The 14,376-nt window shown below is 40.1% G+C and overlaps 1 protein-coding gene across 1 annotated transcript in view; it reads right to left on the reverse strand.

The window, feature by feature from the left end:
• Positions 1-13,941, reverse strand: part of LOC124722127 — a 104,120-nt gene extending 90,179 nt beyond the window's left edge. The window contains exon 1 of the mRNA XM_047247332.1: positions 13,791-13,941. The gene's annotated coding sequence lies outside the window, so the exon portion shown is untranslated. The remainder of the gene's footprint in view (positions 1-13,790) is intronic.
• Between the last annotated feature and the right edge of the window lie 435 nt (positions 13,942-14,376).

The raw sequence follows: 14,376 nt of genomic DNA on the forward strand, positions 1-14,376 counted from the left end.
TGAAAGACATGAAACGTGAGAAGATTAGCACAGTTTTCTCTCAAACTTAAGTCCCAAGAATTTGGCGATGTCTGCGAACAGGTCGACATGGTCTAGATGTTGGGAAGGCAGAGGAAACTCTGTATGATGCAAAAAATTTACACAGACTGTCTTACTGGGAGAAGAGTGGAAGCCGGTTTCAATGCCCCACGAGTGAAGGCGATCGAGACATCCTTGAAGACGTCGTTCAAGAAGGCTGGTTTGTTGAAAGCTGTAGTAGATCACAAAAATGTCGACAAAGAGGGAGCCCGAGACTTGTGAGAGATATGGGGCGATAGTTAGAAGGGAGATGTTTGTCCTTTCCAGGTTTTGGAACAGGAATGATGACAACTTCCCGTCATTTTCTCTGAAAGGTACTGTTGGTCCTAATTCAATTATAAAGGCGAAGGAGGTAACGCAGACTATGGTATGATAAATGCAGCAACATTTGGGCAACAATTGGACATGGATGCCATCTGGTCCTGGGGAGGAAGAGCGAGAGGAAGAGAGTGCATTTTGGAGTTCCCACATAGAGAAAACAGTATTATAGCTTTCATGATTTTGAGAGGAGAAAGCAAGAGGCCACACTTCTGCTGCTCGTTTCTTCGGAAGAGAGGCTAGCGGGTAAAGTGTTGACCCTATGGGTAAGAAATTGCGACTGGATCCACTAAGGTATCATGCATGACAGTGAGCCCAGAGACTGGAAGGGAGAAACTAGACAAGCTGGATAACCATCAAATTTTACTCCAAACTACTGATGAGGGAGTGAAGTTGTTAAGGGAGCTGGTAAGGAAGTCCCAGCTTGCCTTCTTGCTATCGCGGATGATGCTACAGCATCGCGCACGTAACTGCTTACAGCGGGAACAGTTGACCAACGTAGGATGGTGGTGGAAAACGCAAAGAGCATGTCTCCACTCACGTATTGCATCACGGCATGCTTTGTTCCACCAAGGAACTGGTGGGTGCCAGGGCAAAGGGGAGGTATGAGGTATTGAACGTTCTGCAGCTGTAAGAATAACTTCTGTAACATAAGTGACCTGATCGTTGACGCTAAGAAACTGACGGTCATTGAATGTTGCTAGAGAGGAGAAAAATGTCCAATAGGCTTGGGAAAACTTCCAGCGACTTGGGCACATATATGGCAATTGTAGCTGTAATCGAAGGACACATGGAAAATGGTCACTTGTGTCTATCGACGAGGGTAAACCAATCAAAGTGCTGAGCTAGTTGAACAGTACCGACCGAAAGGTCCAAATGAGAGAAGGTTGACGTGGAGACAGACAAAAAGGTAGGTTTCCCAGTGTTGAGACAAACAAGATCCACTTGGTCGAAGAGCTTCATGGACAAGGACACAGAGGTCCCAAAGCAGGTGGGAGGGGGCCACTGAAGTCCCCAACCAGCAAACAGGGGGCAGGAGCTGACCAAGGAGATGAAGGAGATCGCCTCTTGTCATTGGTGTAGACAATGGAACGTATACAGTACAAAGAGAGAAGGCGTATCCAGAAAGGGGAAGACGTACAGCACAGCTTGGAAGCAACTGTTTAAGGTGATTGGGTGATAATGGATAGTATCATGGAGAAGAATCACAAGTCCCCCATGTGCCGGAGTGCCACCAACAGAGGGGAGATCATACCGGACTGATTGGAAATGAGGGAAGACAAAGCGATCATGTGAATGTAGCTTCGTTTCCTGAAGACAGAAGATGACCAGGGAGTAGGATCATAAATGGATCAACAATTCATCCAAATTGGAGCGAATTCTGCAGATATTCCAATGGAAAATTGGCATAGGCAGGACAGAAAAGGTAAACAGCTCATCACAGCTGTTGTCAACTCAATGACCGCTGAGAGCTGGCGGCCAACGGCGTGGAACGGCATTCAGCCAAAGGCAGAAGATCCTGATCCATAGGATGTTCAGGGGCAGCTCCTGCCGCCAGTGATCAGCTGTTTGATCAGCTGCCAGCTGTGCGTCTTGGCAACATGGAAGACGGCTGAGGGCGGCTACCGCTGGGTGGTGGTATAGAGGAAACACGCCGTGGCAGAGAAGGAGAGGAACTTTGTTTCATATGAGCCTTCTTGGAAGCAGGACATTGAGATAAGGGAGGAATCAATGGTTGTGAGGTCAGGGTATGTAAAAGAATCTTCACGAGTAGGCTCTTTTTTTGGAAGTCCAGGCATCCAATTTTTGGGCCCATGATTTAGCAGGAGCCGATGAGGGGTGAGCCCTAGAATGAGCAGGTGATAGTGGAGACACTGAATGGGCAATCTTTAGGCTGGCTGATCTGACGACTGTGACTCAAAGTGAGATCCTAAGTCTGTGTGGCTACCACCTTAGTAGGCAGAGGAGATGCACAAGGACAGTGCTATATTACCCACCGGGGTTTTCTACTGGTGAATAACTTAGGAGCAGCAAAGGTAGACACCTTTCCCTTCAGTCAGATTTCCTGAATAATTCATTATCATTAAAAATAGGGCAATCTCTAGACGAAGCAGTGTGGTCGCCCATACAGTTGATACAATGAGGGGATGGAGGTGGACGATCACCCTCATGGGCACCCCTCTTATATGTAATACATTTGGCCATATTGGAACATGACTGGTTGGCATAATTAACCACTGACACCGATAGCAACATGTAGGGTTGGGGATGTAAGGGCAAATTGAAATTCTCTCATATCCCACTTTAATGTTTGATGGAAGTTGAACTTTGTCAAACGTCGGTATCAAGTCCTTGTCAACCCTCTGCAGGACTACGTACAGCCATTATGCCCTGGTCAGAAAGGTAGTTTTGAATGTCCTCGTTGGACAAGCCATTGAATGAGCATGTATAAACCACCCCGCATGATGAATTTAAAGTGCGGTGCACTTCAAACCGGACAGGGAAGGTGAGTAGCAGTGTAGTTCACAGCAGTTTTTGTGCCTGGAGGGCACCGACTGTTTCTAACAACAAGGTCCCATTTCATAATTGGGAAAAAGACTTTACAGGACCAGCAAATGTGTTGACACCTTTCTAAATAATGAAAGGGTTGACTGTGGGGAAGTCTTTACCTTCATCAGCCCGAGAAACAACTAGCAACTTTGGCACTGATGGAAAGATTGTCCGTGGCCGATTCTCATCGAGCTTTTACTTGGGGGCAGAAGTTGTAGACAGAGGAAACCATTCCGAAAGTATCCCCTAAGATTACCGACGTCTCCGATGGCATGCTCCTTCCTCATGGGGAGCCTGTCTGGGGGTACTCCTCCCATGGGTGATTGTCCACACCTCAGGTCACATATCCGGAGAAACGGACAGTGGGACCATTCCGCATGTTTGGAAGGTATCAGCTCGTGTAAGCACCCCTCCCTGGGCCTGGCCTTTACCAGTGGGTAGATACATGTCCTGCCTGTCTACCCAGAGTGCGGAATTACGCATTACCCCATCACCGGTTACGTGAGAGTCGGCCTTCAGACACACACAGGGAGGAAAGACATAGAAAGGGAGGAACAAAGAAAAGGAAAGAAGAGGTCTCAAATGCTGCAGTGGAGAACAGGGTAAAGAGAAGAGGCAAGGAAAAGAGAAGGACAAAGTGAGGACAGAGACTTTCTTGCAGAGAGAGCAAAGAAGAAAAACTAGTCTTATAGTCATAAGTGTCCGTCTCCGGACGTAGGCACAAACATACTCCCAAAGACAGGGAGAAGGGGAAATGGAAGGGGAGAGGCGGGGAGAGCAGGGGGGAGGGGGGGGGGGGGGGGGGGAGGATCAGGGACAGGGAGGGATGTGGCAAAGGATGGTATGCAGCCCGGAAAGGAAAAAGAGCTGCACTAGCTCAGGGACCCATGCTCGCCATGCACATATCCACAAAAGAGTTGTGGACCCCCTGAGGGGCCTTGATATGTTGACCAGAACAAATGTTTAAGGTCAGTGGTAGGCATTAAATGTAATGTAAAATCATACTAAATGTTTTCTTCAAACATTATTTTGAACAATTATATCAGGAGCCAACTCAAAGCGTAAATGGTTGTGAAAACATTTTACCTCCTAGCAACAAATAAACCTGAGCAAATACAGAGCTTTGTAACAGATACAGGGATTAGTAAGTAGTATCTCGAAATAAGACAGTCTTGGTCGCAAAATCTTTTTCATTTACAGGAAATGCTTTTCACCCTTCTGGGACATCATCGGACTGACCTAGGGGTGAAAAATGATGACAGTGAGGCATAAACAGATTAAAATGAGGAAATGAGGTTGATATAAAAACACAAAAGAGGCAAAGTTACAGGCTGTGCATCCAACTCTACAATTCACCCTAACTATGTACTTACGTAAAAATAAATGTGGAAAACCAACATTTGTCCATTAATGCCCACATACGGCACTAAGATAAAATTTTAGGAGGAACCATCATCCTATTGTCATGGGATGAACAACAGCACTACAGTACGTGGAACAGAGTACAATGCCAAGTATAACTACACTGTCTGCTGGACAGGAAAATTATGACAAACCAAAAAAATTTAAGAAATCTTACTTAACACAGAGCCAACAGCGTTCCGGCGTACACAGCATGGAGTGTTGCGTACAGCTGACAAATAGTAGATAATGCAGTTGAGTACAGGATACATCAGCCCTCCAAGCCGGCCACACCCACAGGGCCATAGAAACGAGATTATACACGCCCGTAGTAGCAGACATTACAAATTATTAAAACTGAATTTAGTGCAAGAGTATTAATAAAACAGGTGCAAAACTACAAATTTTTTACAGCTAAAAAGGTATCAATGAAATGTCAAATTTTTAAAACCTGTCAAGCAGTAAAACCTAAAATGACACTAAAACCTTGATCAGAAATGAAACCAGTTAAAAGATAAGGAATAAAAAAGTAGCATCACATTTACAATGAAAGCTATTGGTGGGTTGGAATAGTGGGTACCATATCATAATAAGACTGGTTTCTGCTAACCAATGGAACACTGAGCAAAATGCATTTCCCAGTACCAGAGTGTTTCAGAATTTCTATTCCCTCTCCAAGATTTCTAAAGTCCTTTCCCTCTGCTGGCAGTATGGTGTACATGTGATTTGCTCAACGTTGGAGAACAGTGCCCACTATATTTTAGGTGCCCTGCAGAGACTAAATTCTGCTCGATTTGTCCATACTTGTTAAGCAAATTTTCACCAAATCTGGTTCAAAATTTCCTACCACTCTGGCCCACATATGAAGCTTCACAGTCAACATGCTATTGTGTAAACCCCAGATTCCGCGTATTAGTCTTTAGTAGGTATTTTATTATGGATGTACTGATGTTGGATTTCGTTTGTTGATGAAAAGGCAATGTCCACACCATATTTTTTAAATAGATTTGCAAGGCCATATGATAAGGTGCCTACAAATTAAAATTAATGAAGACTTCTATGACTATACAATTTAGCAAACAGTGCCTCCATGGGCATTTACTTCCTGTATATATTCGTGAACATTTGAACATATGCAAGGATCAGTGCTCCAGTAAAGACATGGTGAAATGTAGTAAAATCCTTATTTCTAACGAAATCAAGAAACTTTATTAAGGAAGAGGTGAGCTTGATCTCTTATCTTACAGAGCCTATTTTATTGCTGTAAGGATTTTAACTAGTGATCTTTTATATAATTCATTTAAAATCCTTAATTGTGTCTTATGGGAAGTTAGCCAATCTATCACTCAAACACACACTAAGAAGTTGCGTAAGTTAAAAGAAGCTGACTATAACTTCACTAAAATGCGATATGCTAGCACAGCAGTGCATTTTCCCTTTGCCTAACTAAAATAAGAGTTTAGTACACAAGAAATGCAGCTACTGAAGAAAGGTGTAAAGTATTGCAGTCAACCAAAACTTAATGAAAAGACCACTACAGGTCTAGATGTGATTTGAAAATGGCACTTGATACCACCCCATGCAGTAAGGCCAACAAAATAAAAGTATCATATACAGGATGTTACAAAAAGGTACAGCCAAACTTTCAGGAAACACTCCTCACACACAAAGAAAGAAAATATGTTATGTGGACATGTATCCGGAAACGCTTACTTTCCATGTTAGAGTTCATTTTATTACTTCTCTTCAAATCACATTAATCATGGAATGGAAACACACAGCAACAGAACGTACCAGCGTGACTTCAAACAATTTGCTACAGGAAATGTTCAAAATGTCCTCCGTTAGCGAGGATACATGCATCCACCCTCCACTGCATGGAATCCCTGATGCGCTGATGCAGCCCTGCAGAATGGTGTATTGTAACACAGCTGTCCACAATACGAGCACGAAGACTCTACATTTGGTACCGGGGTTGCGTAGACAAGAGCTTTCAAATGCCCCCATAAATGAAAGTCAAGAGGATTGAGGTCAGGAGAGCATGGAGGCCATGGAATTGGTCTGCCTCTACCAATCCATCGGTCACCGAATCTGTTGTTGAGAAGCGAACGAACACTTCGACTGAAATGTGCGGGAGCTCCATCGTGCATGAACCACATGTGTCGTACTTGTAAAGGCACATGTTCTAGCAGCATACGTAGAGTATCCCGTATGAAATCATGATAACATGCTCCATTGAGCGTAGGTGGAAGAACATGGGGTCCAATCAAGACATCCCCAACAATGCCTGCCCAAACGCTCACAGAAAATCTGTGTTGGTGACATGATTGCACAATTGGGCCAACTGGTGGTGAATCAAGGAAGTACAGTACATACTGACAAAACTAAAATGAGCTTTAACGTGGAAATCTAGCGTTTCCGGACACATGTGGACATAACATCTTTTCTTTATTTATGTGTGAGGAATGTTTCCTGAAAGTTTGGCCGTACCTTTTTGTAACACCCTGTAGAGCAAGTGAATTCATCCAAAGGGCTACACAAAATAGTCATAGAAATAAAGAATATCTTGCACTCACTATCCTCAATGGCAAGCTAAGATCTGATTATACAATGATAATTCGTGCTGACAATGGTAATACTTCAGTCATTCTTCACAAAGAAGACTATATAGCTAAAACACACTTTCTTTGAACATAATAACATTAAAGAAATAGACACTGAGGCATAGCTAAAGAACTAAAAACTTGTCTTGAGGCCTGCCCTAATAACACAGGTTCTGAGGTCACCGCAAAGTTGAAAATCATGAACCCTAAAGCTTTAGTGAGGATGCAAACCAGGCTACAAGATTCGTCCAATTTCTAATGGGATAGGGAACCCAGGAGAACCAATTTCTAAATATTTACTGCAGCTGCCGCTGCTGCAAAATGTTTCTGAAGAATGTTTTGCTATTCGTAACAGGAAAGCTCTTGTTAGTCTTGTGTGGACAACCCCCCCCCCCCCCCCCCCCGACTGCTTTCTGTTGTCTTTAGATATTAAAGAATCTATATATGAATATTCTCATCAATGAGACTATTACTCTTACTGAAAAATCTTTGTAGACAGCATCAGCTCACATTAGATGAGACCACTGAAACCATCTCCCTTCTTAAATTACTCACTTCATATAACTATTTTTCATTCAATCATCAGTTTTATAAGCAACACAAGGGTTTAGCCATGGGTAGCTGTCTGGCGGGCTTTAATACCAATGTTTTTGTTAATTATTTAAATGGTGACTATCTGAAGAACAATACAATTACATCTAAACACACACTTTTCAATAGGCATTATGTTGATGACATTTTTATCATCTTTGAAGGTACTGTGGACAAGGTTCCGTGTCTAGTTGACGATTGTAACCACCTACACCCTAACTCTCACCCTCAGAGGGCCTTCGCCCATGAGGTAATGGTTGACAAGATTATCAATTACTTAGATTTACAATTACTATTAGAAGTTGGTTATTAATTCCTCTTCTTGTCATTCATATCATCATAAAGTGAGTTTCTTCAAATCAGTGATTCACTGCATCACAGAACTTTCCCCAAGTCAGTATTCCACTGAGAAAGAATTGGTAACCTTAAGAATATTGCTGTCAGCAACAAATACAACCCTAATATTATTGATCTGTATGGGGAAGAACCAATCCTGATGAATCCAAACTCCTATTAGGTCTGTTACAGAAGATTACTAGATTTTTTAAAATCCTTTTGTAGGCACCTTATCTTACAACCTTGCAAATCTATTTGGAAAATACTTGTTGGATGTCACCTTTTCATCAACAGAGTCCAGCATCAGTACATCCATAATAAAATATCTACTAAAGACAAACACGCTGAATCCATGGTTTGCACAATAGTGCGCCGGCTGTGAGACTTCCTATGTGGGCCAGACTGGTAAGAAATTTTTAATCAGATTTAGTGAACATTTGCTTAACAAGTATGCACAAATTAAACAGAATTCAGCCTTTGCACAGCACCTAAAATCTAGTGGGCATAACTATCCAATGTTGAGCAATTAACATGTACTCCCTAAGCCAGCAAAGGCAAAGGGCTTAGAAATATTTTGGAAGGAATTTACATTCTGAAACCCTCCGGTACAGGGAAATTTATTTCGTTGAATGGTCAACTGGTTAGCAGAAACCAGTCTTATTATATTATGGTACCCACCAATAGCTTTTATTGTGAATATGATGCTACCTTTTTTTAATTCCTTACCTTTTAACTGATTTTATTTGTCTGATTAATGTTTTAGTGTCATTTTAAGTTTTACTGCTTGATAGGTTTTAAAAATTTTACAAGTCAGATACCTTTTATCTGTACCAAATTTTCACCTATTCTATTAATATTCTTGCACTAAATTCAGGTTTAATAATTCATTGTTCTACATAATCTGCCTTCCACATATGTAATTGCTTTTTGTAAGCACAATGGTTAGCAAATGCCATCTGCCTTGTAATGTCTGCTACTACAGGTGTATAATCTTGCCTCTACAGCTCTGTTTGTGTGGCCGGCTTGGAGGACTGACATATCCTGCTCTCAATCGTATGATCTCCTGAAGTAAGATTTCTTAAATTTATCTTGGTTTGTCACATTCTTCCTGGCCAGCAGACTAATTATACTTGGCACTGTACTCACAGGTCCAGGTCCCGTAGTGCTGTCATTTATCTCATGACAATAGGATGACGGTTCCTTATAAAATTTTATCCCAGCAACATATATGAGCATTAATAGACAAATGTTGGTTTTCCAAATAATTTTTACGTAAGTTCCTAGTTATGATTAATTGTAGAGAAGGATGCACAGCCTGGAACTTTTGCCTCTCGTGTTTTTATATTAACTCCAGTTTCCCCATTTTTATCTGTTTATGCCTCACTATTCATCATTTTTTACCCCTACATCACTCTGATGATGCCCCAAAAGGGTGAAAAGCATTACTTTCTGTAATTAATGATTTTGCAACTGACACTTGTATTTCAAAAGACTGATAACTGTTTACTGTACCATGCGCCCAGTACAAAATAGAACCAATTTACACAATATATCTATTTTAAAAAAGCAGATAAAAATTCACTTGGTATCTTCTTAAGCCTCCACACCTTCCCATCTGACTGAACATAGACCATATGTGGCTTAAATTCAAAGGAATAGTATGGAGAGCAATGGAGATATCTATACCAAAGAAATTAGTAGGAGATGGAACTGTTTTTCCATTGAATGGGCAGATTTACTTGAGAAAACAACCCAATCAGGAAGACTACCTGGGTTACAGAGTCGTAAAAGATCGAACTACAAGATGGTTCAACAATGATGCAATACTGTAGCCGACAATTTTTTCAGTAGTGTACTATTAGTGATAGGACTGCTAGCAGTCAAATCCACTATGTTAGATCTCAGCTGTGTTTGTATTTTCCAATTCCTTATCACTAGTATTATCACACGGACCAAAGAAATCATAAGCAGTTATACTTGTCTCCTCCCTTCACTCAGCAACTGTAGTTGGTGATACAAAAAGGCGTTCTGTAATGGAGCATTAGAATAAACACAAGGGGCATTGACATCACGGATCAACTTGTGGGCACATATAGAGTGAAATTCATCACCAGGGGTTAGCTTGTCTTACTGTTGCACATACATTGCTGGTATAACTAATGATTAAAGGGGTGTTACATCACCCACAAGGACTTCAAATCAGAACAGATGGCAATTCCTGTTGCTGTTGTGATGACTGCTTGTGCACCTTAATAGGAGGGAGTAAAAAGTGATCTTGCCCTCATGAGCCTGAAGGAGAGAGTGCACCTATGAATCACCAACACACTACAAGAGACAAGGGCATTCCTTGCGTGCATGAAATGTAGACAAAATAAAAGCAATCTGTAACAACTGTGTAAAATTTGTTTGCAGTTTCCATTCCAGCCAGACTGTAATGTGATAAAAATGATTAAGTTGTTGTGTTGACATTAACATTTCTAAGCATACTGAAACCAGAACAAGTACTCCATTGCATTTTTTTTTTTTTCACGTGAAGTTTTGGCATTTCGTACTGTACATTTGGCCGAAATTCTTGTATTAAGTGAAGGTTCTTATCTAGTACCTTATGGTCCATTGTCACTTAATTGTAGGACTAGGCGTAAGATTAATTCTGACGAAAAAATTTATGTTTGGTCTAAAATAAGTGGTACATCTAATATGGAAGATTGTAAATTTGTTGGAGATTGTATGATATATTATCATTAATAAAAACTACACATTGATCTTGCCAAAAGCCAAGAAGCGATTCTTCTTAGTGTTGTAGCTCCCTGGGGCACCCTGGGATGCTCTCTGCCCCCCCCCCCCCCCCCCCTCAGGGGCCTCTCACAGTAGATATTGCATGTGGTTATGCAATCAACGATCACTACAGAAATAATCAATAAAGTCCACTAACTGGAGAGATATCAAGAATTCTTTAGTCCCTTATTGTTCTTAATATATATTAATGACTTGCCACTATATTCGTGAAGATGCAAAGCTAGTTCTTTTTGCTGATTATACCCAACAAACATGTTCCGCACCCATGAGAATCATCTCATTTTTTGGGTCCATGGAACGAAAACTGAATAATCTAATCAAGAATTAGCTGAGGAAATTGCAAGTAATGTCTTTCTGAAAATTGCAGCTCTGCAAGTGGCCCCTCACTAAATTTTGAGACAGCACAGTATACATAGTTCTGTACCGTAAATGACATAATACCATGGATAAATATAGACTTTTAACATAAGTCTGCTGCTAAGACAGAATATCCCAAATTTTTGACTGTGCACATTGATGAACTGCTGAAACATTTGAGTACAGCTACTTATGTTTTCTGGGTTATTACAAATTTTGGTGATAAACATATCAGTAAATAGGCCTACTTTCATTCACAGATTTCAAATGGCATCATATTTTAGGGTAATTCGTCATTAAGAGAAAAGTATACTTCGCACAAAAGCGTGTAATCAGAATGATAGCTGGAGCCTACCCAAGGTCACCTAGTACACATTTATTTAAGGAACTCTGGTTATTCACAGTTTCTTTGCAATACACACACTTTCATGAAATTTGTTAATAAATCATCCCAGCACAAAAATAATAGCAAAGTGCATAGCTACAATACTAGAAAAAAGGCAGATCTGAATGACAACCCCTCCTACTCAATAAATGAAATTTTAGATATGAAGGAGCAAAAAAATTATTGGCTAAAGAAAACGTATCTTAAGCTGACACATTCCACATCATTACGAAATATCTTATTCGTGATCAACAGCCCAAGCAATAATGTAATGTAACGTAATGACAAGGTCTTTAGAAAAAGTGACACTCAACTGCAAGTATGAAGGAAGTCTACTTTCCTTTTTAGTGGAACTACTCCATCTTTTGCCTTAATAATTTTGGAAAATCAAAGAAATTTTAAACTTGGTTGACTCAATGGGGATTTGGACTACCATCATGCTTAAACAGTCTATGTCACCCTATGTGTACAATAACTAACAAATCCAGCTCACAGACCTGTTACAATTATTGCTACACTATAATAACTGTAACAACACATACAAAATAAGGGCCCTGCCATGGAATCCAGCACAGCACGAAGAAACACAGTTTTATGTTCCACAGATTATATTTCATTTTAAATCTTACAAGGACTTGTCAAGGAAAAACTTTTTCAATTTGTTTTCAGATTTTACTTTGATATCACTGGGTAAGTGATCAAAAATTTTTGTTGCAGCATTGTGCACCCCTTTTTGTGTCAAAGACAATCTTAATGTGGAGTAATGAATGTCATTTTTCCTTCTGGTATTATAGTTACGCACATCATTGTTCCTTTAGAACTATAGTGGATTATTTACAACAAACTTCATGAGGGAATAAATATACTGTGAAGCAGTAGTTAGAATGCCCAACTCAAACAGGTGTCTACAATATGATCATGGGCAAGAACAACATATTCTTACGGCATGTTTTTGCACAATGAACACTTTCTTTCTTAAAGATGACATACCCGAGAATATTATTCCATATGACATTATTGGATGAAAATATGTAAATTTACTGATTTGTCTCTCCCCAAGATTTGCAATGATTCTACAAGAAAATGTGGCTGAATGAAGTAGTTTTAGGAGTTCCAAAATGTGCTTTTTCCACACCAAAGAATTCCGTAACTTCCACCATGTTTATTATTTCCTCAGCACATGTTACGCTTTTCACTGAATGTGTTGCATCTTTTTAAAGCTGAGGGTGAGACCATTTACAGAAAACAACTCAATGATACTTTTGAGAACATTGTTTACTATTTTTTGTATTTCTGTATGTACGCTTGGATTGATTACTATACTAATGTCATCTACAAAAATAACTAATTGTGCTTGTTGTCTATTAGAAGATTGTTTACATATATGAGCAACAATAGTCGATTATGAGTAAGCCTTGGGAGCCCCATACTTTATTTCTCCCCATTCAGAATGCCACCTAATTACATTGGTTGAACTACTAAAAACAGCATTCTGCATTCTATCTGTAAGATATGAGATTATCCATTGGTTGGCTATACCATTAATTCCATAAAACTTCAGTTCCTGCAGAATACTGTGACTCATTCAAATGCTTTGGACAGGTCGCAGAAAATTCCAAACGGCGCTATTATTTAATGATTCTAAAATTTGGCGAATCAACACTTAATCAGTATAGAGATTATGCTCACTTCCATACACAATTGATAAACGCCGCTTACATACCCGATTGACGTCAGTGAAACAGCAGTATTGTGAGTAGCGACCACATGATAAACAGTATAGTTCATCGTTTGTTGTTTCCTTCAGGTTACTGCAACTCAGTACCTGAACTACCTGCGTCACAGGAGCCCGCACCAAGTGTATATCTCGCTTTCAAGCGTACGCTACCAAATGAAAATAACTAAAACACTGACGGAGATTACATTTCTATATTAATTAAATTACACTCTTCTCATGTGTCATTCAACACAAACAATTCTGTGTAAACACCAGAACCTCACATTATGTATTCTCCCTTTACGATTTACGTGAAATATAACAAAATGACACGGTATAAATAATATACATTAACCTCAACAGATTAATAATCTAAAGCCATACAACGAACTTTCAGTTTCCAATTTCATTCACCAGTGTCAGATGTAAATGTCACAAGGGTCAAATGAGACAATCCTACGATTAGAGAAGATGTGATGTCATCTACACACAGTTCAAACCGGAACCAGCCTTACGTCTGTCATACATTCAATACAAATGAGACAACTATACATGACAGGAAGATACATGTATCAATACACTACTATATTTGAACCCCGAAACAAGCTATCGTCAAAGTACATTTTCCATGGTGCTGGGAAACAACCAAATTACTTACAATGAATAATTCCTTGTCAGTTGCAACACAAACTCCGACTAACAGCAACAATGTATGCACAGCGTCTCCCAGACACATTAACGTCAAAGCAGGGTGTGACCCATTTCCCGAACTGTTCAACCCACACATTCAATAACAACACGCCCTAACATTGTACTTCACAATCTTTGACCAATTTCGTTCCACCCAAAGGTGGTGAGTCCTAACACCAAAGATCACCACTTCAAGATTCGGCATATCCATGAAGGTAAGAATTTTTTACCTCCATGGGCATATCACTATGCTTCAATGTCATCCGGTTGTACGAGGATTCGTGGAAGAGGTTAACTACAGCATCACTATGAGTACACGTTTTATGACTCCTTTTTATTTTCCGATGAGTTATAACAGGATACGATTCCATGTTATTTCCCGATCAGCTACAGCAGAAGTAGCGCTTTCCTTCAACTTTCGGTTTGCAATGAATATTGAATGCGCTGATTATAATTGAGGTAGGAAGTTAAAGGTCAATTCACACCTAACGAACGTGACGTGAAAACATTGCACAATGCCTTTCAAATGGTGACTGTGATTTTTATTGCTCCCA

This window comes from Schistocerca piceifrons, chromosome X (genome assembly GCF_021461385.2).
Source record: "Schistocerca piceifrons isolate TAMUIC-IGC-003096 chromosome X, iqSchPice1.1, whole genome shotgun sequence".
In the NCBI taxonomy this organism is placed as follows: Eukaryota; Metazoa; Arthropoda; class Insecta; order Orthoptera; family Acrididae; genus Schistocerca; species Schistocerca piceifrons.